Source organism: Pagrus pagrus (assembly GCF_965226575.1).
Source record: "Pagrus pagrus genome assembly, chromosome: 18".
Classification (NCBI taxonomy): Eukaryota; Metazoa; Chordata; class Actinopteri; order Spariformes; family Sparidae; genus Pagrus; species Pagrus pagrus.
Window position 1 is genome coordinate 3734979 of NC_140202.1, and position 25506 is coordinate 3760484.

A 25506-nucleotide genomic window follows, 5' to 3' on the forward strand; every position below is an offset into this window, starting at 1 on the left:
GGTCCTTCAATGAGGAAGAGAGATGGGTCAACTCAAGGCCCTTTGACTGGCAAAGCAATGCATCCATCCCTGGCAGGCCCTAACAACTCCTCCGCTCCTCCACTTTGTGCACACCAGAGTTGACCTCCTGCTCTAGGGCTGTGGTCGCCACAGAGCCAGGGCTGATGGGATCCTTATAGCTTTGAGTCTGGGAGTGTTGCCAGTGGGAAGGATGCAATTGCTACAAGAGACGACTGTATCTTAGAACTCCGGTTTGCGTTTTTTGGCCAGTGGTGTTGTACATAACTTCTCAAGGCCACTGAGGGAGCCATTATGGTCATGTGGCCAATGCAGTTTGCAGGCAAGTGTAACTCCACAGATTTTGATTCCAACCGAAGCTCAGATTCTTTTGCTGAGGATATTACTTCATGTTCTCAAACTAAAAAAAATGTATTGCCTGTGCTGTAGTGTTTTCAAAAATATAGATATATTGATACATATCAATAGGGAATATCTGAAACAAGTTTTTGAAACCGTTTCAATACTCATCTCCCACAGTATCCACCTGTACCAGCTGCAATGTCTTGCTCTGTCTTCACTCTGACAGCGAGTTGACACATACACCGCTGCAGTGCCAACATAGCCCACCTCTCCCCACTCATCTGTCTTTGGTTAGAATATAATAACTTAGATGGTGCTGTGCTTAACATACAGTACAAACACCTTGTTATGTTTATCTTTATATGGAAAACGAAAATGTTATTCTGTAAATGTGTTTCATTGTATTACTGTACATTACATATATACATATACGTAGACATTTTTCTTTAATCAGGGAATGATGAATGGATCTTGATGAAAAAATAAGGCATATTTAGGTAGCTGGTATCTATAAGTGAGTACAATTTGATGCTTATCCTAGAGTTATGGGTATTGGATCAGGCCTGATTGAATTGACTGAGTGTCATTCTGGTTTGTTGGTTTTTCTCTTTTGGTTTGCGAATGTGGTGTGATGTACAGGGGAGCTACGAGGTTGCGACAACACCACCTGGGGTAATTTCAACCCCAGGAAATTCTAACACTAAATTTTAATGGAGGTTACAGGTTCGATGATAGCACGGGGCAAGAGACGGTTTTCAAATGAAGACAACACTTTATTTAACTCATAACAAAATTAATCAAAAATGCACACACCATAATCTCATCACAGTACAATTAGCACCCTACAGGAGCAGAGATTAAAGAGCTGGGCCAGTGTTTACAAGGCGGCAGGGACAAATCAAAAATGGATCACACACACAGCACACTCGTGAAGGGGACCACCACCATGGATTAAACTGCTGCCTCGGACCCATAGCACCTAACCCAAAACACAGAAAAACAAGTTAAAAACATGCTATAGGGTGCTACACATAACAGGGCGACAAAACACAATGAAAACGAAATACAAAACACTAAATAACAAAATAGCAACTAATAATCCCCCAGACTGAACCCAGTGAAATGCCCCTTTAATGGCTCAACAGTGGACAGCCAGATGAGTGACCACGCGCTGCAAAGCCCGGCAGCGCAAGCCAAAAGCGGCTCGACCGACCATACACCCAGGCAGGACACGTTCATGAGGAAGCCGCAAAGGCAGAGTATATTTGGGCAGCGTCGTCACAGAGAGCCAAGACGTCCAATATTTTAAATAGAGCCAAAACAGCAGCGTGGATCCCGGGAAAGACTGTTAATATCGGCTGACCAGTTATCCTGGTGTCTACAAAAAAAAGACATACTATAATTTAATATACAACTAAATATTAAAATCAACATTTATGGAAGAAGCAACTCATACGCACCACTCTGCCAAGCCACGGTGAAGGCCAAGAGAGGCGGCGGAGCAACAGCCTGCGCCACAGGTCAATCACCCAGCTACAAACAAAGAAATAATCAGCTGGGAACTGAGTGGCAGAGCCGCGAGACGGCAAAACATTTCGGACTTACTGAAAGGGGCAGGCAAGCGTATCCAGGAAGGGCTTCTGGCGGAGCGATGCGTCTCCCCACAGCCGATTGTTCTACAAAGAGCGGAGATCGCATCACCAAAGTGCCCGTGTTACGCACACATGAACAATGGAAGACGAGCAGAGGGCATTACCTGAATGAAGAGGATTGCACCCTCGCAACGGCAATGCCGAACCACCGCGCCAGACCAGCCACAGCCACCGGGGAGGAGCGGAGGAAAAGAGTGAGACAGGTGTGTCCCCACCTCTATATGTAAAGGCGCATTGCGCCACCCCTCAATCGGGGTGCCCAAATAGTTGGCACAGTGCCATATAGTGGCAGGGAGGGAGACGACCTGTAACACAAAGTAGTACTGTATACACTCATCTCTTTCAAAGGCTACACTGACAAACATTTGCTATTTAATTAAAAGGGACAGGACATCCCTCTCTTCTCTTGTGTTAATATGCTGTAAAAATCTCAATCCCTTGTTGTTTTTGTTTTAGTAGTCCTCTTAATTAAACCATGAGAAGATTACCCACAATGCCTATAAAGAACATTTAAAGTATATTACAACAAGAGTTCAATACAAGTGTTTTATCGTGACACATCACTCCCTTTAAGCAAGCTCTAATTACTTATTAGTACTTTGTGATGTGACCTGTGATAGATAGAGAAACAAACATTATTTGAGTTTCAGTCACAGCAGAGAATGAGGAGAATTTGTTCATTGTGGTTGATCACACAGGCACAGTGGCTGAGTGGGAATCTAAGGGGATACATTTGTATTTCTTGACATACCCTCCGTCTCTGTCTTCCTCTGGCTTCCCAGAAGCCTTCTTTGCTATTTTGCCATTTCAAATGTAAATGAGACTCGTTATAGCATTGGCCACCAGTGCCACATCACTGTTCTCTCTGCCTTTTGTACCAGTTTCCAGAGAAAAAAGGCAGCAGTATTATCTTCATTGGCTAATTCATTCTCCTTCTCTAAGCTTGCCATTTTCTGCACATTAGTCAACGGTCCATGATAAAAGCTCTCAGGCAAATTGATGCAGGAAAGAGAACACACAGAAGAACAAGAAAAAGTAACAAAAAATCAATAAGACTCTCCAGGCTTCTGTGGGTGTCAGGTACAACTTGTTATGTTCTTATATGTGTGAAACATTGAACCAACTATTCACTATGTTGAGCACGAACTGAACACTTCTGTAGCAGTGTCCCTCTACTTCATTGCCTGTCAATGACATCAAGTTGTGCTGTAATTGTAGTCCAGGTGTGCCCAGACTTTGTCCCTTGGAGGGCCAAAGCTGAAACTTAATTGTGGGTCATGGGCCACATTGCTAAGATACAGAATGATAGGCCTACTGCGATCCCAAGTTCCCTTAATTGGTCAAATTCTGCACAAAGTGTCACTCTGCTTGCTATGTTCAGATTATTAAAAAATATTTGATGATGAGGAAACATGCAGCATATTTAAAGAGACATTTTACCTCACAAAAAATAAAACAACATGGACAGTGATTTACTGTAAATAATATATTTTTTTAAAATACTTTTTTATTTGTGTTGCTGGAAACATCTGTCGGGCCAGAGCAAACACCAGGTACCACTTTGGCCTGCGGGCCGCTCTTTGAGCAGCCCTGTTTTAGAGACTCCTTTGAAAAACACCCTATAAGCATCAGTCGTGACTACAGGGGAGACATTAAGATAGAAGACTAAAAGAATGCCAAATCTTTTCATCTCAGTACATGAGACTGTATTATTTCACATCAGAATCTGATTATCCTGCATATTATCACACGCAGCCACATCGCAACCATTGTGCTATCTATTTTCTACATATTTATCTCATCGGGCTTTCCTCTGACACAACACACATGCACACACATCCCTCTCGGTCTCAACAAAATATTATTACAGCGCCTCTGTAGTGTTTTGGTGGCAGCTCCCGTTGGGACTTCATAAAAAGCTTTAGAAATGAAACATTTGAGCCTCATATAGGCACTCATGGGGAGAAAAAAAGCAGCCTATCCACAGATGAGTTATATCTTGTCATCTTCAGCTTGCACACTCCACAATCCTCTTCCTCTCATGCACACTCTCTTTATCTTTCCCCCCTTCTTCTCCACAGACAGGTTACATAAGGTGCTATAGTGTTTATTCCCACCCTTCCCCCGTGTTCATAGGACTTCCTTCTCATCTAAGAATTTCTAATCATATTTCCCCAAAGTTGCATTGTACATTCCTGACAGCTGAAGTTTTACAAAAGAGTAGGGCAAGGAGAAATTTGGGAAAAGCAACAGTGGCCTAGTTTTTATGAAGAGACAGAATTTCAGATTTCACCTATGGCAAAAGCACGAGGAATTTTCGAGCCCAGACATTAAAAGCTTAGCTCCTAATTCACAAAAGCCTTTTTGCTGTGATGCACGTTTGGCATCAAAGCAATTGCTGAGATAGAGGTAGTGTTTTTCTTCCTGTTTGCCTTCATCTCCCTGGCGGCTTGTATCATAAGGAGCATGTCTCTCTGGAATATTGTGGGTATGCAGCGTCAACTCACCATGAGACAATGGCAGTTGTTCAGACGGAAAAAATATGACCAGTATAACTTTATTTAAAAATGTAGATATTAAATATCAATAAATCATTCATTTTGAGACATTGCTGTAATCACTGTAAACAAAGCTACTGGCAAATGGCCTGCAAGCTGTGAATTTCATATTTGGTGCGTTTCACATGGATTGTATCATATTGCTTTGTAGCACAAAGGTCAAATGGTTTTAAGTAGAAAACAGAATGAGGACACTGTTCTGTTCACTGTTCTCTGCCTCAATGATGGTCTGATTTGTATGAAAATGATCATGCTGCCGTGTTTCTTCACAATTTACCAGCAACTGTGACGTTTTTATTCCCAAGCTGATATGTAGAATGATTTCACTGGAGATCCTCTTGTGTCTTTTTATGTTTTCCCATCCCACAGCAGGACAGTTGTTCGGTTTTTATAGCTTTATGTAGTGACCTGGAATTTGGCTAAGTCAAGCAACATTTATTACCCTCTATAAAAATCAATACAGGCCAGAGATAGGCAGCCATGTGTCACGGAGAGCTGAGAGTGCTAATCAGTGAAATCACCTGATGTAGATAAATACCCACAAGCTACAATTATACACATGCCTATGCACACAATTTCACAACTTTTGCAGACTCTGTCTTTACTGCTCATTGCTCAGTCTCCTGTCTCATGTGAAAACAATGGTTATCTCCTCTAATTTGAATTTTAATAAAAAAAAAAATGTCATAGTACACTGTGTCTTAGTTAGATATCCACACTACTATAACTTTAAGAGTAATAGTAAAAAGATTTGCTCTCATCTATTTTGTTAGAAGGCTGGTATTCTGTAGTCCTGAACACAGCCAATTTTATTCTTGGCACTGGAAAGTGTACTGTGTCCTGTGATCAATAAATCAAATGGTGAAAATCAAACTTTTAAACACAAATTCTCACATTAAAAGCAGCATTAGAAGTTAACTATGAGTCTGTAGTCTCACCAGGCTGTGTGACACTATGATGTGCATATATATAAAAAAAACTTTTCATCTGATGTTGGCACTTAATAAAACTCTATTACAACAATATTCACAAAAGCATGGTATTGAATGGTAATTCATCCAACAGTTCTTCCAACATTTCCCTTTTAAACCACAAATGTCAACCTCATGCTGCTGCTGGAAGAAAATTCAGGGGATCACCAGTCACATCTATAGGATTCGTCATGAATGAGAATGCCTGTACCAAAATCGTATGTCACTCCATCCAATAGCTGTCCAGACATATCATGAAAACAAAAATGTCAACATCATTTTAGCATCTTCAACGAGCCAGTCAACATATTTCAGTCTGGACCAAAGTGGTGGAACGACTGACAGTGTCATCATCAGAGCACCACTAGTGTGGCTGAAAACAACGTGAGTGTGGGAGGAAATAGTTAATATTCAAACATTGTTGAGCAGCTTTGACAAACAGAGGTGAAATGGACAATTCATTTGACAGAAACTTTTGTCAGTATCTCAGTAGAGCATGTAAATTTAACATTTTGACATCCTTTAGACACTGACTAAGCGTCCAGCATTTTAAAGGCATTTTACTTGACAGATTGACTAGTTTATCTGTAGCTTCGAGGCATCTAACCAGACAGCCATTACTCAAGTGTCAAGATGAAGTGGCACTTCATTGGAAATACAAAGCTTCGTGCTGCAGTTACGTCAGAAATCTTCTTGCAGTTATTTAAATTGTCGCAATGCAGATCAGATGAAACTGGGCATTCACCCCAAAGCAAAATGTTGAAAACACATTAGCAGCTATAAAATCTAAATAGTTGAATCTGGTTCAAACTTTAGACAAAGTACAACTTAATACTAATGTGTAACCTAAGACTTCCTCGGTTTCTTTTACAGTTGAGAAAATTTAAATGTAGCAGTGATGGTCAGATAATGGCCAACAACCACACTCGACTGCTCTGAGCACAAAACTGTTGACATGCGTCTATGAGGAGATGCCTTATTTTCTTGTGGTGCAACCAAGTCTCTGAGGCCAAATGATATATTAGAGCCAATTTAAACCATAGCTCTGATAAGTAGCTCAATGAGTTTGACCTGGTCAGAGAAGCAGTGTTGCTCAGTCTTTGAACCATTTCAGACAGAGAGATGTTTAATAATCTGCAGCTGTCCTGAAATAGAAGACAAATGGTTGAACCTTTCTCAGATGAAAACAGCTTAAACGTATGTTAATAGGACTTTGGACTATGTTTTGTGCATTTGAGTTGACCTGCTTGTCTCTGCAGAATTCCCTTTTCGCCCTTTTGTTGTCTATGACAGCACAAATTCATGCACATAAAAACATTGCCTGCAGCTGCTCTTCTTTCTCAATGGCATCTTTGGCACAATCCAGTAAAAAAATATATTCATGTTTTATTTGTGTTTTTGTGGGGAAGATATGCGAAGTGATCATGACCCCATTTGTATCAAGATTGTTTTTATGCGTGGCCCCGTCCATGCAACATTTAGTCTGCATGCCGAAATAGGCAACTATTTGCAAGATAGTCAGTTTATTGTGAGATGAGGGGGTATCTTAGTTTTCATGGTTCAGTAATCAGTTTCACTGGCTGTCCATGTTAGCTATACATCACTTATGAAACACAAAAGGAGAAAATTATATACACGCCCCCATGACTGTATTGGAGAGGTGGAGACTAGAAATCCAAGCTGAAGTGGCTTGTAGTTATTCTGAGAACCGACTTAGGTGGGTCTCAGAGAAACGGCAGGTTTTAAAGCTGAGACACAGAGAACACAGAGAAACCTTGTTGGTGTGTCAGTCAGTATGCCCCAAATTCAAATAGACAGACATAGATAGACAGCAAAGTTATCCTTTAAGTTTTGTGTCTCTCTGTGTTCTTAGTTAATAAGCTGAAAAACCTGTCTGGAAGAACAGTGACAGACATATCACACTTATATACACAAATGCAAGGCCATTGTATTCGAAGGAATCCTATATGACTGCTTGCTTACATTAAGTGGGGGGGGGGCTGGGGGGGTTGTTGTTGCCCAAAAATCACAATCACATTGCCTCAATGGGCTTTACAATCTGTACTGTGAAAGACATCCTCTGTCCTTAGACCCTCGGTTTGAGTGAGGAAAAACCTGCCATGTTGAGGAAAAAAAACCTTCTAACAGGGGGGAAAGAAACCTCAGGAAGAGCCGCAGAGGAGGGATCCCTCTCCCAGGACAGACAGACATGCAATAGATGACGCATGTACAGAAAAGAACAACAGAATCACAGTTTACAAGTTGCATTGACAGAAAATCTGATACAATGAAAAGTGTGTGGATCCAGGAGACGACTGAGCAGGACGAGGCATCGCCATGGTGCCCGAGCCACACGACCTCCTCTCCACCGCGGTGACCTGGAAGAGGACAGGCCACAAAAGATACTAGACAGCAGTTAAACAGAGAAATCATCTATGAATTGCTTGTGGAGGACTGACATTTATTAATTACATGCTCAACATAGTTTACATACAAAGAATACTGTGAGATAAATATATGTGCATTGAAGCACAGCAGTGAAAACCACCTTTCATTCCCACCTGCACCAAACTGTGAAACACACTGGCTTTGGCTGACAGCCAGAGAACAGATGTTCTGTGCAACAGCCTGAACACCAGTAGGCCACCTTTAGCTATGTCCACATTTTCATGCAGTGAGGGGGTGTATGAAAAAGGAACTTTCACTCCTCTCATTGTCCTCTCCCTTGGCACCTCTAAAATTAGTACTCTGCTTCAGGATGCACGGTTTGGTACTCATAATTGCATAGGCCATTACAGTTCAGGGGACAGCAGGGGGGACAGGTTGATCCTCCACGTTTTTGTTTTGTAATTTAGAAAATGGCTTTTTCTGCAGCTGTCTGCTGGGAGTCTGATCCTTGGGTTTGTTGGACCATTCCAGATGTATAATTGCCTCCAATCAGGCCATCCTGCAGTCAGCGTTACCATCTGGTAAAATGGCACTTTGCTTATTGAGGTGTCTCAGAGGGCTGCCACACGGGAGATGAGAGGTTCCTTTTCCTTAAAAACCTGCATTTACAGGATGAGACTGGGGTCCAGACAGAGAGAGGTGTTGCAGGATGAGCAGGTCATCCATTCAGTATAACCACAGTAATGTGGTAACTGACATAAGTGGTGTGCGTAGTGTTGGTGTTGATTTTTTGTTTATTGCTCATATTGTGTTGTATCAAGAAGTCACGGTGTATTAAAGGTGCAATGTGTAGGATTTAGGAGGCTCTTTTGGCAGAAATGGAATATAATATTCGTATCTATGTATATATGACTGTATGATCACCTAAAACTAAGAATTGTTGTGTGTTCGTTACCTTAGAATGAGCCTTTCATATCTACAGAGGGAGCAGGTCCTCTTCCATTGAGTCTACCATGTTGCACTGCCAGGTTTCTACAGTAGCCCATATTGAACAAACCTAGCACTAGCTTTAGAGAAGACCTTTCAGCTGCCACTGTATAGGGGAAGGTGAGATGAGGTAAACTTATTGTTTATGGTTTTGTGTACCATGGTTGTGTCTGCTGTTGTTATGTATTTGTGCCGCAGATTATACTGAAAACAAATTCCACTGGCCTTAGTTGTGTGACTAATAAACAGTCTGTTTTTTCGATGTTATAAAATATCATCAACCAGACATGGAGCAAAGTTCATCCACATCAATTTATTAGTTTCATCTGGTGTTATGCTATTCTTCCTAATGAGCAAAAACAATCTTTCTGTGGCACATCTACCACAGCTGAAAATAGAAAGCCTGAACTTCAGTCAATTGAAGTGTTTTGAAAGCAAAAAACAAACTTTTGGGTTGTTTTTCCTTGACTTTTCCCGAGACCAACTGCACAAATAATGTTGCCAGATTGTCAAAATCCTGCAGATGAATAGCTTTGACCTTAATTATCCCCTCCAGTTGATGGCCTGTTTGGCTGCTCTAGTATGTACAATCTAGCAAAGAAAATCTTTGTGAAAATATTTGAAATTCATGGAAACCCTCCGCTTAAGTTAAATTAATAGTTTGAGGTAAATTTGCCCTACTTGTTGTTATTCTCCCATGACCAAACTAAATGCACAGCTGTCACTGCTCACAGTTTAGGGGCATTTCCATTGATACTGTCTTCTCACACCAACTCATATCTGGAAGAGAGACAGATGGCCATTATGGCCCCTCTTCCTGAGGGTTACTTCCCCACGAGTAGATGCCACTTGAGCTGCACTCACACATATGTTCATTATCTCCAAGCACTCAATTGCTCCTCCACTACATGGCCTCTGGCATCCGTGATGCCCGCTGGCCTCCGGCAGCTGCAAACATGTGCATATAATGATTTCCGCTTCTGATCTCCCATATCAAGCAAAAATATCAATGTACGTGAATTAAACATAATAATTGCTTGCAACCTGGCAGGGAATTTCCAATGGAGTTAAAATGGAAACTGATCATTTTGATGTAGTGCCAGTGTGGTAAAGTAGAAACATGTAGATGACTATATTTTAAATGAAATTGCAACAATCCACAAGTCTGTGTATGTCATTGTGGAGGCTGTTAACTGGCCTTTAGATAAACATATAGAAGGTAAGTAAGAGATCATGTTTGAGTCGGCTGCTGTCCGATCTCACTTGCAGTGAGGTAACTCTGAGGCGCTGCACCTCTGCTGCTGGTGGGGATCATGAGGTACGAGCTTGGTCTTCACCAAGATGATGAAGGAAACAGAGCCCGCAGTCTGAACTCTTCAAGTGCATTAGGGGGTTATGACTTTGTAATGAAGACTGTGTGTGTAGCCTGGACATCTGCCCAATTTTCAGAGATTGGACAGGTAGACTTCCCAAATGGATCATGCAGCCAGATATAACATAGTCAGTTAGGAGCCAGTAGCTCGCTCTATAAAATGGAGCACGACAAGCAAAAAGTGTTATTGTTGTTATTCCTTTTCGTTTGGAGGCATTTTGTGTGTTATTCTTTATTTATTAAGCCAGTTATTATAATGCGTAAGCCATTTTATTATTGTGATATTTTGACTGTAAAGTAAATTGTGAAAAATACTCATTTTCTGCAAAGGATTTTACAAATGTCTTATTTATGTCTTACACTAGGTTGATACAGAAGTTTTGGTTTTTAAAACAAAAGCAATTTTGCCTAAGATTATGATTTCAGCAGGACCAATTTTGTTTTTCACCAAACGAATTTCATCCTTGGTAGAACTAATTCTGTAGTTCTGCAAATCTGTGCACACTTGCTTAGTTTCCCTCCAACTCATTTTCAACAAAGTAGCATGATCAAAGAGTGATATAATCTGATATTCCAGCATCCGAGGTTATTATAATAGATGCAAGCGAGATAGGCACAAGCCATCCTTGTACGTGGATGTCATTCATTTTTCTCCAGCAGATAAGATCTGTACAAATGGATCAAAGTGATAAGTGTCAACTAATTATTTTTTGAGCATAAAGTAGATCTTTCAGCATGTTGATGAACATGTCCCAGTTAGTGTGTAAATGGACCGACACAGTGTCGAACACAAAGAGAATAGATAGGTTCCAACATCCATTGACAGTCAAACTCATTCAATATAGATTGCATTATGGGAAGATGGGTGGTGCTGTAAATTTAATGTCTTTCCTCATTTTCACTACGTGATTCTATTTCATGTACAGCTTTAGAAAATAACCTTTGATGTCAGAAAGTTTAGAATTTAAAATTGAGTTGGAATTAAAAAAAAAAAACTTTCTGTAAAGACATCTGCACAATGATGCATAGTTTAAAGTGTCAGAGTGATATGTAATCATGCAAATAGTTCCTGACTTTGTTTGTGCCACAGCTTCAATAACAAGGAGGTAAGTGGTATTTGGTTTGACATGCTCAAAGCAAGTGTCACAGCAACTTGTCTTTTCAGAAACATGTTGCAGTTAGTCTTATAAAGAACTACAAACTATGTCATACTTTGGTTCAGTTTAGTACTCATGTACTTGCCATAGACATGAGAACTGGGAGCACTTCTGCTGAAAACGATGCCTGAAACAGAATAAAACACAAAACATAGTTGTCTCGAGGGTTTCTTGGTGCCTGTCAAACCATGTAGACAAAATGTCACACTATACCAACATACAAGAGAAGATTATGGCTGGGGCATTCACTTGAGGAGTACATACTGCTTAAATATTTCACGAGGCACAAAATCTGAGAGGGGACTTGCGATTACGAAACATGGTTTCAGAGCTGCTGGTGTTCATGAAATCAAAGCAAAGTTCAGACAGCCATCCTCGCAGGGGCTTTGCGACTTTAATGAGCTTTCTCTCTGAAGCCCAAATAAACCAGCCGTCAGTCTTCTTTATTAGCTATTGTTGTCCATAATGCACAGTCTGTCCATTCACAGGGGGTTATACTGTACTGTAGGTTGTGGGAAGAATGTTCGAATGTAGAAAGAAAGACCTATAACACCTTGCTGTCTGAATAAAAGTTTTATACCTATATAATGTTAATAAGACAGTGTCTCTATATGTAATAAAATAATAAGTCTCTCTCCGTGGTGTATCATTTTAAATTGCTTTATTTTTTTCCACCACCAGGGTCAGAGATAAAACAAGGGGATGCAATTACTGCCAGCGTCTAACTTCCAGTAAATAATTCCCCGCACAGTAGATAATGAATCCATGTTTAATTGGAAATGGTAATTGATACAAGCAATATAGTAAGTAAGTCTGTTGCACTTAAAAGTGTCCTGCATTATTTGACTTTTCCAACGTAAAGCGTCAGTGTGAGGTTTGTGTTTCAACGTGGCCTCAGGCTGTTGAGGTTGTTTATTATGCAGCACACTGTTGAGGCTTGGCGTAGGGAATTAGGGTGGATAGTCTTGTAGTTTTTGGCTATGTGGTTTAAGACTTGGCAGGTTATTTATTTACTTTCAAACTCTCACATGGCTCACATAAGACAGATGTGACCTTTTTTTCTATCGAGCCTAGTTGTTTATGCAAGAGAAACAGGTATGTGATAATAATACCCGCAGTTCTACCAGTGTAACATTGATAGGCTGTTAAAACATCTGCCAACACACTTATATAATTGCTGAGGTTTTTATACAGTTTCCTCAGATGTATGGATACTGCTGTGCAGTAAACATTTACCTTTCCAAAGTATTACCATGGAGACTTCTCTCCAAACTATTTTCTACAGTTTGGGGGTTTTAAAATTGCAGTTACTTTGATGCGCACTTGTAATTGACAATTGGAGGAAAGGCCCTGATACATAATAGCCCTTCAGTAATTAATAGTTCATGGAAATATCCAGCTGCTCATCAGTGCTCCATTAGAAGAATTGCCCTCAATCAGCGGTGAGCACTTGTAACTCCTCGATAGGACATGGCATGGTTTGACTACCTGAAAGCAGCAGCGAGTTTGGAAGCAATGCGCGCTGCGTCGCTGTGGCACATTCTCCGGCACATGGCTTATAATGGAACACAGGCATGACGAGAAGAAACTAGATTTAGTTTCAGAGAGAAACCAGATGGAAGGAAGCACAGAATGAAGTGATGCAATCGGGTGACATGCTTCAGAGCTTTGATTGTTCTGCTCCTCTTATGTTGAGGTTATGTGTGGCTTGGAGTTTATAATGATGTACATATACAGCACATATCTTTGCATGGAAGGCACCACACAGTAGACATGGGTATCATTATTATAATGACAGCAGTGACTGAATGCTGCATGAAAGAGTGGGTGAATAAAGTCCTATTGTGTCATCTGCATTACTATGACAACCGTGCCAGGACTGATCAATAATACTAGCAAACATAACAGAATAACCCACAATATAGAAATATGTATTCTAGAGACTTTGAGAACCTGACAGAAAAAGTATGGAAGCATTTTTTTTTTTTGACGAAGAATTATGTTGCAAACTTTGTACAACAACGACTCCATCGGGGAGAATCCACATCTTATTATTCAAAGGGGCCCATCAGATAGCAGTATAAGTACGAGAGAGGGAGGCTTAAAATCGCAGTATTTTGAGAGTGCTTGAGCAGGCTCAGTCACACAAAAGCTGACTGGCACCGTGCTTCAGAATAGGAGCGCAGTGTGTTTGGCTGTCCCAGTACCATTCGTCACAATCTTACCTTGTTTACTACGTCTGCATCCTCGTTGTGATCAGTCTTGGAAGTATTCAGCCTGCTGTAATTTGCGCTACAAAATATGCTGCCTTCAGCCATTTTTTTTTCATTTTGCATTGTTAGTGTTAAACCATTAATAGTTTTTGTTGTGATTTGCTTGTCCATATATTGAATAAAGTCTTATGAAATGCTTGATATTATACTGTATGTATTGAAATAGCTAGAATATATAATAATTCTAAGGAAAGGGACAAGAAAAAAACTGCTATAAATTCTACTTTGCCCTCCACCTTTTGGGAACATTCCACAAGTAAACAGGTTCATTGCTGACAGGTGACAGTATCAGGCTCAGCCATTCACAAGCAAGGATGGGGCAAGGTCACTTTATGAAACATGATTTTTTAAAGGATATTTCTACACAGACTCAGGAACACTTTGTGAAACCATTAAACACAGGTTGTTTGCAGATGATGGCATTCTGTTTTAATTTAAGTTTTACACAACATCCTCATTTTTTGGGATCATGGCTACAACTTCCTGGCAAGAAATATAAGATAGTTAAAGTTTTTCGTCTTTTTAAGAATAAATCTGGATTAAATTTGATGCCATCCTGTTGGAAATGGAAAATTATTACATTGTGAGTACATGGGAATGAATAATGCAGTACAAAATTGTAAATAAATCATGAAAATATGATCCATGCCTAGTTACATGCTTGGTAACCATTTTCAAAAAATTAGAGTCAGACCCTGTCTCCTCTTGAGTACTCGGAAGAGAAAGATGGGGGTGCACTCAAGCACTGAGCATGTTTCGGACCAAACTCTCAATCTCCCACTCCCTGCCCTCTGTGTGATACCAAGATTGAGTGTTTGAGTGTGTGTGTGTGTGTGTGTGTGTGTGTGTCCACTTACCTTCAGCTCAGTCTTTTTCCTCCATGTTAACAACAAAGAACTTTCTGCTCAGTAGCATTTCCCTATAATTACAGCAGATTTCCAGGGCCAAGTGCCACATTATCATGTCACCCTTCAGCCTGGGTACATATGAACCATTAAAATTTAAAGAAAGATCTTTCCACTTTTGTGTTTCTTTGATGTCAGTTGCTCAATAAAAGCAAACTGTCACATGAATGATGCTCCCAGACAGATAAAGCGAGACTTCAAGGCCATGTAATGTCTGAACTTAGAGTTACAGAGAGTCTGCTTATACCCTGCCACATCGCAAAATAATCTGACGCAAAACCTTGAATATATTGGAACTTGACACTTCTTTAGGTTAAATTCTCAATTTATTGTCGAGGTGATGCTTTGCTGTAGAGTCTGGTCAGGTTTACGCACAAAAACCAGATGGTTAGTGTTAGAAAAAGATTGTGTTTTGTCTTAAAATACCTGAATTATTGCAATAAACACAGCTGCAAATGTTCTGACCTGTGGTTAAAAATATTCTGTGGTTTCACACTTACAAATGTCTTGTACAGTGGTATCTGGCTTGGCAACCATCTTTGTAATGCTACCACCATCCCTTTCACCTATTGACATGGATGTCATCACATGTACCAGTGGTTTGCAGAATATTTTAAAATGCCAACATTTTGTTCTGGTGACTGAGCTGCTGGCACACTTATAGAATTTTGCATTTGAACAAACAGCTGTCATTCTATCATTTGTAGTTTCTTTGTTTGTTTGGGTCTAGGAGTGAAGAAACATCTTGTGAAATCTTTGTGAAAAGTTTCTGATTCTGAACACCAGAGGGAATATTTCTGCACTAACAGGAAATATCTGTCTTTGAGGATTATGGAATGAAAGGTCCGCTGAACCACCTGTCTGGTTTTTCTTTTTCTCCCTTGTCTTTTGATAGAACCAGTGGCTTGTTTCTGTGTTTCCAGTGTAATCATCAATAGAGAGAAGTCTGTAAAAACAGTGGTAACAAGATTCACAGTGGTTGTAGGAAAAACCACGCTGCTTCTCATTCCCATGCGGCCCTTATATAAGCCTCCTCTCCCTCCCTACTGTATCGTCTCCCCAGTATCCTATTGCCCTCTTCACCACAATTACGCACCCCCACACAGTTGCAGACCTTCCCCTGTATTCATGTTAACCCTCGATCACCTATCAGCCCCAGGGGCCTATTTTAGTGCAGATGAAAGCATGGCAACTCCTTTGATAGCACAATTTATTACATGAAGTCCCCCTGATATCTACAGGGAAAGGTGTGGAGGAAAACAAGAATGCATTCACCTTGTTAAATCTCAAAATACATCACCCACTGCCAATGCTGAACTCAATTTTCTTTTTGTTTGTGCACCAGCCGCTGTTAGCCGATAACTTCTCCCACAACAGCTGGTTTTACGTGGTCCGTCAAATCAGATGAAATACAAAAACAAAGTAGGTATAGAAAATAATTTATAAAGAGCGAACACATGAAAGGAGCAGACACATTCTGATGAAACCAAATGAATCTTTAAAGCATGCTTTGTGTTCGTGAAAGTGGTGGAAGGCAAGTATGAGTCTGGTCTTTATACTTTGTACTGTATTATGTTGTTTATTTCACTGGATGTAGGTAAAGCTCGTTAACAAGCTACTTACGTTACAGATTATATGAGAGCCAAGTTGTCAGCACTGCTCACGTCACTGTTCTTTTGCCTTGAAGCACGAAAGCACATTAAACAAAAAACATTTTACTGAGACAATCTTGAAGCAAAAGCAAAAAGTGAATATATAAGTAAACACATGCATTCAGACTTTTTTTCTTCTTATAAATACATTCAAGCAGTTGAGTGGGCCTCGAGGCAAAGTTGCTGTGAAAAAGCAAACCTGAGGAGACGGTTCATCATGAATTCACCTGCTCTCCTCCTGAAAATACCTTAGTCACACCGGTGTTTACCTTTAGCTGTCGGATGCACACTATCTTTAAAAGGATGGGTCTCAAAACACATTGTGCCCGAGGCTTGCACATTCCAGAAGCAGCTTGAACCCAAGAAAAAACTTTCTTTTTTGTTAACACTGGGTCAGGGAAGTGAATCAATGCGAGTCTGTGGTGCAACTTCATAGCAAGCTTCTCCTTCATTCCATCCAGCCGATGGGAATAAACATTGTGGAATAACCAGCTTTGTCTGCAATCCTAGGATCTAAAACAAGATTACGTTGATTTGAAGCAGCAGGACTCTAAATATCAGTGCAAGGTGCTGCCTGGCGCAAGATAAATGGACCTCCCTGCAGCCTCGGACACCTAATGACTAGTGGAGTAAATACTGTTTTTTGTCAGACTTGTCTTCGGGGCTACTCCAATTAGATTACCAGCATGTGTAATTCCTCTGACGGAGACGTTTTCAAGAGACAGGAACCTCATCATGTGCAATTTGCACACACACCTGCCACCTTTTTCATCATTAGGAGCCGACAGGTCTGGTCAGCCAAAAGCCTCGGCGGCCAGACCCCAGCAAGGGAATCTGAATCCTCCTCTTCGCATTCATTACTGGGACCAAGAGACCTTTCACTGTTCATTTGTGTAGTCCAGAGATAGTCCTTTGGGATCTCAAATGATGCACCATTCACTAACCTGTTTCAGCCATATTTCTCACTCACCACCCCAGAGGCCTGCCATCTTGGAGGAGTCACCACGCTGACCTCTTTCAAAGTGAGACTGCTCCCTGCATTTTGACCACTGCTCACTTGTCAAGCCTGGCCAAAGTTCAGTGTTGTGTGAAATGGCCAGGGACCTGTCTACCTAACAGCTGCACCTCAATGAACATACATTTCTCTTTCCCTGGTGATTCTTTCACTCTACGGAGCCACGGGACACCACACACACACAAACCCTGCTGTTCCTCTGTGCCCCTTTTTCTTCACACTGTGTTCATTCGGCGTGTTTTGCCCCTCCTCCCACTCTGTTTGTCATTGTTTTGTTTACTTACACAGTGCTTCAGAGAAGCAGATGCACCTGTCCTCCGAGCAATTATTTGGCAACTGCGTGCCTCCCTTGGCGGATGTCTTTGTAACTCATCAAATGCTCTTTTGAAGCTTGCTCAGTATTCAGGCAGTGAGGCATGCCTGGGATCATCAGAGGTGAAGCCGTTTCAACGTCGGTCTGTTTCAAAAGGTCAATCTGCCACAACCACTTTTGCCAGTTAACTATCTTTAAACAGAAAAACAGTTCATTCTTCACAGTCTCTGCGTTATCAGGCAGCAGATGGAAGCCTTTGGACTGTTCATTGTTTCGTGTGTGGATTTGACTGGACCAGTTGTATGACACTCTTTACCAATGAATTCTCAGTAACTGTCCAATGTGAGATATTAAACTGTAATATATGCAAGAACAATATCTGTAAAGTTTCCAGCTGATTGCAAGTGATGCAGTTCACATTTACACGGCTAAACTCTTCAGAGGACTTCATTCATAAAATACATTCATGATTTTACACACACTCATATTGCTATCCTTCATACAAATGGATATTGTTAGAGGCCCTGCAATGGCCATCAGCAAATTTTTCAATATGCCTTCAGGCTGCAAATCACAAACGTGTAGGAATAAAACCCCCATTTGCATAGGATATAAAATCTGATATAGCTGACACGAGCAGAAAGTAAAACATTCAGAGAGTATCAGGAATTTAACAGTTTAGCAGTCTTTTTATTGTTTATTTCATATAGATTGTAAATAATTCAGCAAATAGCTTACTGTCTAAATTGAAATGCTGTTCAGTAACAATTGGCTGACAGTAAGCCAGACACACACAGACACAGACACAGACACGCACACACACACACACACATATATATATTAAAATATATTAATAATGATTATATCGTATACATGCAATGTATGTTCATTATGTAGGACTTAACAAAAAACTGTAAGTGGATGTAACAAAACAGCTAAATCAACCACTAAACTATGTAATTAAGGGCAGAGAATCACTTGTTAGATTGCAGAACAGAATCCTTTTTGTCTTTTCAGTGGTCAGTGTGGTAAAACATGCTTAAAAACATGTCTGCATTGCTCTCGTGTAGCAATTAAGACCAATTTCATCAGTTGGAAGTCTCCATGATGCAAAGTGTAAAGAAACTATTCTTGACAACCAGATGTTGAATAACAATAGTCAGAAATTAGACAGTGTACGCGCATGTGGAAGAGCCTAGCTCTCCGACACCAAGAGCGTAAAACCTTTGCAGAAAAGGGCAGGGCAGAAGAAGAGGAGTTCAGATAAATTCTGGAGGTATGGGTCAGCATGATCATTATCATGGTTATATTCAATAACATAATGCTGAGTGAATTTGCAATGCAATAACTAGTTGCAGGACCTCTGGCAATCTGCAGTACTTGTTTCAACATTGTTCTCAGAGGTCTGAATGTGAATCACAACTTTCTCTGGTTATTGTAAATGGTGTATGAGGACAAACTTGCCTTTGATGTCAACCATTATTAACATCTTCAAGCTGTATTCCCTCGCTCGAGACTCAGAGACTCACAGGAACTGGATTGTGTGTTGGTGTGTGGCTGTGTGAGTCTGTGTGAGAGGATTGCTTTCGTGTCAAGGTGATTCTTGAACAGTAGTGACTCTTGCTCCTGTCTTCGTACATCTTTACACAAGTAAGAGGTTGCTTAGATTTCTCGTACGCCTGTTCAGCTGTTCTATGATGTTGTATGCAATGTGTGTGTGTGTGTGAAGTTCAGTGTAAAGGTAAATTATACAGAGGGGGCTAGGTTGTCATAAGACATTTAGAAGCACTACACTATTAAAGATTTACATCAAATATTTTCTTGTTGTTTTTCTTCTGAGTCTCATATGACTCAGAGAATCATGCACACAGGCTTCCTCCAGGCTCACCAGGAAAATCAAATCCTTCATCAAACATTTCTGTTTAGTGGGATCTAATTTCTGGTCTAGCTCGACGACACAAGTGCAAGATAAATGTTGGCACTGTATTATATTACATTGTGTTTCTGTTTCAACTTTGCATTTCAGCTTTACATTTCAGCTTTGCGTTTCTTGATGTCAATTTTATGTTGCAATGCTCTGCTTATGGTCTGTTTAGGTTGAGGCACAAAAACCACTGAGTTGGGGGTTGTAAAAAGATTGTGTTTTGGCTTAAAATACCCAGTTTTGTCGCCAGAAACATGGCCGGATAATGTCCTGATTAGAAATATTAAAGTTGTCTCAAACAGTGGTCTTCCTTGGCAGCCGTCTTGCTTAGGTGTCACGCCAATACCATCCCCTCCTCTTCCTGATGAGAAAGTCAGCTCATAAACATGTAGTCTGAGTGTAATATGATAAATATGAAAAGTAGAAATATATAACGTATGGCAACATTTCATTCTGGCGACAGGGCTGAGCACTTTTGTTAATATTACACTGGCACTACTTGTACTAGGACACAGTAACTTGACTATTTTTATCTTTATTCTGATATCTGTAAGTGTTCAACATTAAAAACATGATTGCCATACAGCTGCATATTGCACCTGTTCACCACAGGCTCTCACCAGGACAAGCTCTGATATATTGAAATTAAACTTAAGCACCCTACGCCTGTGAGCAGACCCAGCCCAGCTCAACTATTAGACCCTGCACTTAGTAATGTATTACTTCCATTTTAGCACTCAGAGAAATGAATAATTGGAAAAGAACCAATTTTCCTATTGTACAATTGGTTTTATTAGCTGTCTGCCATTGTTAAAGCTCCGATGTGCTAAAAAATTTAAAAATCTCTGACTTTAATGAGCCCAATAGTAATGTTAAGAAAAGACACTGTGGCAGACGGCAACGCACGCCATTACCAGCCTCCCCCAACCTTCATCTCGCCGCAGATCCAAGACTAACAATAAAGAGTTTAAGAGCAACGCATAGACTGCACTAGTTCTCTCTAGGATTATCAGTCCAGAAACATTTGAAGATGCTATAATCACATTAAAAAAAAAACCCATTAACACAGGCCTCAACAACAACAGCTGACGACTCCAACCTACCATCCATCCACACGCTGTGGTGAGTGGGTGGAACACATCATGCTGTATGTTAGGTAATTAATTATAGTATAACCCAAAATAACCAATCAAATAAAAATGCATCTTGTTGTTATCTGTACACATTTTGGGTTTTACTCAGCCCAACAAAACAATGATGGAAACTTGTATCAAACCTGAGACTGTTTTTCAAAGGCAAGCACACAAGAACGAGGGTCTTTGTGATTCAACACTGTAGCTCCTTGTAGCTCCAGGAAGCTTAATTTCACCTTGCTCTGATTTGAAAGCGATCACTCACATAATCACATAATTTACACCACAAGGTGCAACTGTAGCTTTAAAATACCCTTATTTTTCTGTATAACAACAGGGAGCAATCATCATACCTTGTTCTTGCAGTGCTTCCTCCTATAGCTAGAACATAATGGGCACATTTTCAGCAATATGTAAGCAAAAAAACTTGCTTGCGATGCAACAAAAATGTCCATTTCGATGCAATTTGGACTCGACATATTGTTTATAAAGAGCTCTGGTTGTCTGCCTTTACATTCACTGAAGGGGTCACAGCAACTGAATGAGGTCAAAAGATGGGACTGCGGAGTGAAATAAAAAGTTAAAAACATTATCTATATATGGTTCAACAGGTACACTGCAGGCAATTTATTTCTTGTAAATAAGCTTTGAAGAGCAACGTGAACCACCAAGGTCTGGGGCAGATATTGGTCCTGAATGCTGAGTCACTATTTAAAACCTCTTAGTCATAACACAAGCACAAGCTGGTAATCTACTTCAGGAAGACTTGGATTATATAAGAACCTTATACCAACTCTACTGTATTTAAAAGTCATGGCTCAAGAGAGTGTACAGTCTATTTGGTACTATGCATTGTATTTGTTGAGCTGTATACTACTGTATTTAGTGCACATAACTTAGGTGGCTATAGCACACATCTACTGTATTTGCCATGATTTAAGGCAACAATAGTTAAAGGTTAGAGACCCTAATGGTACTGTCACATATTTGAATCTAATGTAAACTGCTATTAAGTAGAACTTATCAAAATGTTACAGAGCAGCTTATAAAAACCATATAGGAGGTTGTTGCATCAGCAGTAATGGATGTTAAACATGGTCATGCTCAACACCATTAAAATTCAACTGCCAATCGGCCATCAGGTCCTTTTTATCCTTAGCTGATAGAATTATTTCAATCAGGAGAGACACGTGAATGAAGTAAAGAAAATGTTTATCACAGCAGATGATGTGATAATTGAGTCTCGTCATAAAGTCTTTGGCGCTTTGACTCTCCGGGGAGATTTTTTTGATCGAAGGGAGTCTGCCTTGAGCAGCAGCAAGAAAAATCCCCCCATGGAGTCCAAAAACTGGTGGCTGATGACTCTTTTGAGACTGGAAGGCTGATAAGATGATAAAGCTGGTGATTCTGCGAAGGCTGGGTGGTGATGGGGAGGTGGAGGGGGCACGCAAAACAGCAGCATTAATGAGCTAAAGGCAGAAAGAGGATCATATTTAAAAAAGACAGCAGCGAGATGACAGGGTGACAGTGAAGCTGTGTCACTGTGTTATTGGGTAGATGTGGCTGGTTGATGTGAAAAGCTGAAATCAATTGACAGCCCCAAATAATGATAGGAAATTATGGGTGAGCATGCTTGAGAGTATGAATGACAGGATGGTATGAGTAATGAAACTAAAGGCCAGAGCATGCGATAGCGTGGTCTTTTAAGTGAACGTGTCATTTGAACACTCTGAGTTGTTTAAGTGGTTTGTGTCACAAAAGTCTGCACATGTATTTCATTTAAAATGTGAGGTTAAGGTTAGGGTGTTAGTCTGACTCCACAGATGTAGACTGTCTAAAAAATGGGCCATTTGCTATATAGAGTGGCATTTTCCTCTCTTCCGCTGTGCGTCCTGCCGTTTTCAAAGTCCTCGTCGCTACGGGAAACAGCAACAACTTCTTGAGCTGGAAACCTACATGCTGAAAATGGCAAGTTAGCCTCACACTAACCTTGTAACGCTAAAAATAAAATAAAGAACTTGTTGTTGTTACCTTTTTTTGCAGGGATTTAGACATTTGAACGCTGGGTTTAGTGCCGCCCAAGCAGTTCTTATTGTTTCAAAGACATAAAAACAAGGCAGGGAGGTTTGGATTCCTCTTATACCATCATGAGAATTAGTGCTGCCATACCTTTCTTTAGTGCTGACACAGCGCTGTGACGGTCTGGCTATATGACGCTAATACAGTATCAACCTTTACCAAGGCCACAGCAGAATTAATTTATTCATGAGGAGCAGGTTATTATTGTATTCTTTGAAAAATCACACTAACTTTGGTTTCTCATTGATTAACACACTATATAAATAAATATGAATTAATGTATTATATCTGTTCAAACTGTGTGTTCAGGGTCTATGTTAGTTACATTGCTGTTTGTCTTTGATTTACACAGTCATCGTCTCCAAACAAAATGCAACAACCAAACTCAGAAAGAAACAGAAAGTTGGCTCCTGCAACATCCTGATAGCTGCACATCAGATCACGTCATTATGCAGCTTGGTTTGTGGATTCTCACCTGCCTGCAGAGATTGACTAAATAATTGAAGGTATTATAGACACTGTAAATACCACTGTGCTGTTCAAAAATCCTAAGCATATTTAGCCCATTAACTACTCACTGTGACATTCTTTTTCATCAATATTCATTTTTAATAGCTTGTCTAAGAACAGTTTCATTATCTTCACGGCTTAGGAGGAAACAAACCCAGCTAAATGATTTCTAATCCCTGCATTAAACTTGGGAATTTCTTTGAGAATACAATAAATTCCCCTCAGCTGCTGACTGTGCTTGCAGACCTTTGCATTCCTGTAGGGTCTTCGGTGAATGACAGCCAGGTGACGGCTCACATGTCAGTTACTGTTCAGGAGGTGAAAGGCAGCAGGACAGGCTGCGTGATTGATTGCTGTGCTGATGTAACTTGGACTGGATTACACCCACACAGCTGCACAGCAACACAGAATGCTGGGTATGGTATTTAATGGAGAGAAAGACAGGGACAAGGTATGAAAGATAGTGATAGATAGTTAGATTTGATAGATAGTAAAGACAGTGAGAAAAAGGTGGAAAGCGAGACAGACAGAGCTATGGAGCGATACTGAGCAGGAGAATGAGCGAGGAGAGAGGCTGATGGTCAGTGATGGATCCAGGAGGATCACTCAGCCGTGACGGGCTATGAGCAGCTGATCTGGTGCATTGATGAGGAACCTGTGTGAGGCAATTGTCAGTGTTTCAAGAATGATGCTGGAGGGTAAATGTTGATGGCAGGAGAATAGCCAGAAAACTGAATTCACCTATAGAAACCTTCAGAGTGTCTGTCTGGTTGGTATTACTTATAACAGAAGTCATGTTTATGACGAACAGTTAGTTGCAGGGTGCCCTTGAGGAAAAACAACAGTTTAGCCAGTGGCAGAGATGAGAAATGTGATGCACGCTCTGTGTTTATGGTATCCATTTCATTGCTTTGTGAAGCCACCTTGCACAAAATATCCATGAATGTCAGTGAAGTCTTAGAGAGCTCCAACAGAATCTACAGACAGCAATCAATTCAAGTCTTGTCGAGGGATTGCTGTCAAAATTAGAGTGACTTGAAATACAGCTATTAATTTGCAGTCACAATCTCAGTGACAGGACTTTTACCCAGGAGACCAGGGGCTGAATCCTGTGTGAAGGTGATTGTTTAAAGAAGTAGTCATTTTAAGCCAAACTTTGATATTTTCCTAAAGCTTACTCTGTAGTTTTGCTGTCTAATCCTATCCAAGTAGTTTTGGTGCATTTATTGTTTGTAAGTGTAACCCAGCATTTCTGAATATATTCATTATAATGCAGAAAGAGAAGGGGGATCTTCCATGTAAATGAGATGAAGAATTTATGTTGGGCAGGCCCCTCTGCGTGACCTTGCGGCCTGGAGCTCTGCCAGAAACAACAAACAGGCTCCATTAGCAGTTTGAATGAAGGCGTACACTGAAAGGCATTGGTCTGATGGGTCCATAAATATATGGTATAAATGTGACAAATGAATACCTTATTTATCAGATTGTGTAAGGTGTCATAATTGCAGTGTTTTGAATTGGATGTCTGGAAGAAAATTTAGATGACATATGTAGAAGTCTAAAAAGACAATTCAACTCAATTTTATTTATATAAAGGGGAGGCTAAAGGGGGCTTTACCATCAATACAGCATACAGCACACTGTTCATATTTCAGAGATTGGATTTGTCCTATGAAAGTGCAAAATATTTCAACCGTTGAGTTTCAACCGTTTAAATGCATTCACATGTGTGCAATCTGCAGATTAATGTACACTATAAAGTGTAATAATTCCTAAAAAACATGGGCAATGTCATAACTATAGCAAACATTTTGCTGCTATTTAACTTGAAACATTTATATTTTATTCGAGCAACTGACACTGTTTTTTATTCAATTACTGAAGAAAGGTCCAATAATAACTTGTGTTTAAATATAGTGTTCTTTAAAACAACAAAAATGGAAATGTATATTGTTCCAGTAATATATTTTCAGTGAATTAATACATTAATCAACAGCTCCCAAACACTGACTCTGTGTATTCAGTAAGTACTGTGTTAGTGTAAACTCTACAATCTGGGAAAAAGCCCTTGATTTACATAAATAGTCTTATTAAGATCCAAATTAAGACCAAAAAGACAAAATTGTATTATTCTTTTAGATCTCTGGTAACAAATCTCAAAAGCTCCCCTCCTCAACAAAGTTTTTCCATCCCTCTTATTGTATTTTAATCAAGATACTGGATCGTTGAACTAAATTAAGTGTTAGGTAACTTAGAG

The 25506-nt window shown here is 40.2% G+C and overlaps 1 protein-coding gene and 1 long non-coding RNA gene across 4 annotated transcripts in view; one reads left to right on the forward strand and one right to left on the reverse strand.

The window, feature by feature from the left end:
* alk (ALK receptor tyrosine kinase) overlaps nt 1-25506 on the forward strand; it is a 345355-nt gene that overhangs the window by 224890 nt on the left and 94959 nt on the right. The gene's annotated exons all lie outside the window — the stretch shown is intronic.
* LOC311274241 lies at nt 1119-2187 on the reverse strand. The gene is made up of 4 exons (XR_014624735.1): nt 2117-2187; nt 1966-2036; nt 1821-1893; nt 1119-1738 (listed from the first exon to the last, which is right to left on the reverse strand). It is a non-coding gene; the product is annotated as an uncharacterized lncRNA (long non-coding RNA).